Here is a 3,817-nt window from a genome sequence, read left to right on the forward strand (position 1 = left end):
CTTCAATCCTCCCATAACCCTAAGCAGCCCAAAGAGAGACAATACTCAGGGGAAGGAGAGGGAAATGAGTGCAGGACCTGGAAGGGCCCCAGTCCCAGCAGCCACACCACACAACACCAGCCACCATTCTGGGGCAGGCCCACATGGAGGATGTGGACTCGCTTCAGCACAGGTGGAAACCTGTAGCTCTGATGTGATGAACTAGGATCTCAACCATATCACTGCCAGCTGACTGCAGTGGCTTCAAGCTAGAAATAAAGCTCAAAGATAGCCAGGCCATATGAGCGTGGGCCTTGTGCATCCCTTTCCCTGGTGCTGGTCCCAACAAGAATCAACATTAAGGAGTCACATGTGGCTGCAGCAACCCTCCCATCCCCCCTTCCTCAACACCAGATAGCAAAAAAGGAGAGAGACATTGTCCTCTTGGGGAAAATAGAGGAAAGTAAATGCTAGAAGCTGCCTTGGAGCCAAGGGCAAGGACCACCATGGTGAGGCCCATATCTAGGCAGAGTGCAGTAGCACCTAACCCCAGGCCCCAAACTGTGGATGGAACATCTGGACATACCCCAGCCACAGGTGGAAACCTATAGACCAGAACTACCATCTTTAGGACCTTCTTCAGTACATCCAGACCTAAACAACAGTGGACCTGTGGAAAACCTGGGTGTAGACTGACATCTAATGTTGAAAAGTGACAACACACCAACTGCAGATGGAACAAACCCAGGCTTAGGAGAGTGATCTACCACTGAAAGAGGAGCAGTTAACTCAGGTTCAAAGTACACAGCACATCTGCTTAAAAGCTTCAGAAAGAGAGGCACAAACAAAGCTAGACAGCAAAGACTAGAATACTTAATACTTCAATACACAGACATTGTCACATGGCCACAAACATCAAGAACACTCAGTGAACCATGATGTCATCAAATGGCCAACACACCAAAGATTGACCCTAAAGAGATGACAATGTGTGACCTCCCAGACAGAGAATTCAAAATAGCTGTTCTAAGGAAAAAACAAGCTTCAAAAGAACACAGAGAAGCAATTTAGTAATTTATATATAAAAAAAAGGAGATAGAAATTTTTAAAAAATCAAACAAATTTTAGAGCTAAAATATTCACTAAACCAAATTAGAAATGTAAATGAGGTCACTAATTTATATATAAAAAAAAGGAGATAGAAATTTTTAAAAAATCAAACAAATTTTAGAGCTATAATATTCACTAAACCAAATTAGAAATGTAAATGAGGTCATGAAGAGCAGAACTGATCAAGCAGAAGAAAGAATTAGCAAGTTTGAAGACAGGCTATTTGAAAATACAGAGGTGGAGTGAAAAAAAGAATGAAAAATGAACAAAGTCAACAGAAATTTCTGAACAGATTTGAAAGACTGGAGTCTTTGGGATCATAGAAGTTCTGAAAAATTGAAAAGGTGTAAAAGACTTATTCAAAGAGAAAATAACAGAAAATGTCCCAAATCCAGAGAAAGATACAAATATCCAGGTACAATAAGGTCAAAGGTCACTCGTCAGATGCAACCCAAATAAGTCTTCACAAGACATATTGTAATCAAGCTCACAAAAGTCAAAGACAAAGAGAAGATCCCAAAAGCAGCCAGGTAAAAAAGCAAGTAACACAAAAGGGAGTCCCAATTTGCCTGTCAGCAGACTTCACAGCAGACACTTTACAGGTCAAGAGGGAAAGAGATGATATATTCAAAGTGATGAAGATAAAATGTTGCCAACCAAGAACATTATACCCAGCAAAACTTTCCTTCAGAAACAAAGGAGAGAAGAAAACTTTCCCAGACAAACCAAAGCTGAGAGAATTTGTCACCACCAAGACCTGCCCCAGAAGAAATGCTAAATAAGTTCTTTAAACAGAATGAAAGAGGCATTAAAGTGCAACAAGAGAGAACATCTGAAAATATAAAACTCACTGGTAAAAGTACGTAAACTAATTCAGTATATTCAAATCCTGCAAACAAAGCACAAACCCGTTATATATCTAGCAGGAATACTAAGGGATAATTAGTAAAAATAATAAGAACTACATTAATTTATCAAGAGATAGGCAACATAAAAAGAGCAAAGTGGAACACCGAAATATTAATGGGGAGATAGAGATAAAGTGAAAAGTTTTCTTTAAAATATTTTTATTATTTATTTCTTTACTTTTTATTTCATTTTCCATCTTCACAAAGTTAAGTTTCTACTAGCCTAAAATTAAGTTGTTATAACCACAAGATATTTTTTCTAAGCCTTATGATAACCACGAAGCCAAAACCTTTGTGATATTCACCAAAAATAAAAAGCAAGGCTTCAAAACATACTAATAGAGATAATTTCCAAATCACTAAAGACAGAGAGAAAAGAAAACTAAACAACAACATCAAACTAGAAAATGAATACCGAATGGCAGGAGTAGTTAGACCTTACTTATGAATAATTACCTTAAATGTAAATGGATTAAATTCTCCAGTTGAAACACACGGAGTGTCTGAATGGTTAAAACAAACAAACAAACAAACAAGACCCAACCTTGTGCTCCTTAGAAGAAACTCACTTCACCTTTAAGGACATGCACAGACTGAAAGTGGAAGGATAGAAAAAAATATTCCATGCAAATTGAAACCAATAGACAGCAGGAGTAGCTATGCTTATATCAGATAAAATAGACTTTAAATCAAAAGCTGTAAAAAAGAGACAAAGGATATATATAACGATAAAGGGGTCAATCTGCAAAAAGGATATAAGAACTATAAATTTATATGCACCGAACAGTGGCACACTTAAATATATAAGTCAAATATTAATAAGCCTAAAGGGAGAGAGACAAACAAAAGGAAGGACCAAAGTCGTGTGATCATATCAATAGATACAGAAAAAGCTTTCAGTAAAATTTAACATCTCTTCATGACAAAAACTCAACAAATTAGGCATAGAAGGAAAATACATAAAAAATATAGCAAATCCACAACTGACATCATTTTGAACAGGGAAAACCTGGAAGCTTTCTAAGCTCTTGAACAGGACAAGGATGCCCACTCTCACCACCTTGATTCAACATAGCACGGAAAGTCTCTGCCAGAACAATCATGCAAGAGAAATAAGTAAAGGACATTCAAACTGGAAAGGAGAAAGTTAAATTGTTCCTGTTTTCAGATGACATGATCTTACATATAGAAAACTCCAAAGACTCCACAAAAAATAAATAAATTAGTTTAGTAAAGGTGTAGGATATAAACACATACAAAAATCAGTAGCATTTTTATACACTAATAGCAAATTATCAGAAAAAGAAATAAAGAAATCTCTTTTACAATACTTACAAAAATAATACTTGGAATAAATTTAGCCAAAGAAATGAATGATATCTACAATAAAAACCAAAAAACCTTAATGAAACAAATTGAAGAAGACAAAATAATAGAAAAATATCCTGTGTTCATAAATTGGAAGAATTAATATTGTTAAAATGTCCATATCACCCAAAGTGATCTACAGACTCAGTGCAATTGTTATCAAAATACCAATGACATTCTTCACAGAAAATAGAAAAAAAGAATCCTAAAATTCATATGGAACCACAAAAGATACTGAATTGCCCCAACAATTCAGTCTTGAGGAAAAAGACTAAAGCTAGAGGAATCACATTACTTGATTTCTTAAACTAAAAACCATAAAAAGAGAAAAATATACTACGACTTTAAGATGGCGACGGGTCTGGAGCGGCCGTGACAGGAGACAGCGCGGTCCTGTGAGCCGTGCGCTGTGATACCAGAGTATTGATTGCATTTCCAAGAGCAACAAAAGG

The 3,817-nt window shown here is 36.4% G+C and overlaps 1 protein-coding gene across 1 annotated transcript in view; it reads right to left on the bottom strand.

Moving 5' to 3' along the window:
• The window catches only part of NLRP11 (NLR family, pyrin domain containing 11), a gene marked incomplete at its 3' end in the record, with an annotated part of 66,473 nt that overhangs the window by 4,089 nt on the left and 58,567 nt on the right, over window positions 1-3,817 (bottom strand). The gene's annotated exons all lie outside the window — the stretch shown is intronic.

This window comes from Galeopterus variegatus, unplaced genomic scaffold (genome assembly GCF_000696425.1).
Source record: "Galeopterus variegatus unplaced genomic scaffold, G_variegatus-3.0.2 Scaffold1970, whole genome shotgun sequence".
NCBI classification, from domain to species: Eukaryota; Metazoa; Chordata; class Mammalia; order Dermoptera; family Cynocephalidae; genus Galeopterus; species Galeopterus variegatus.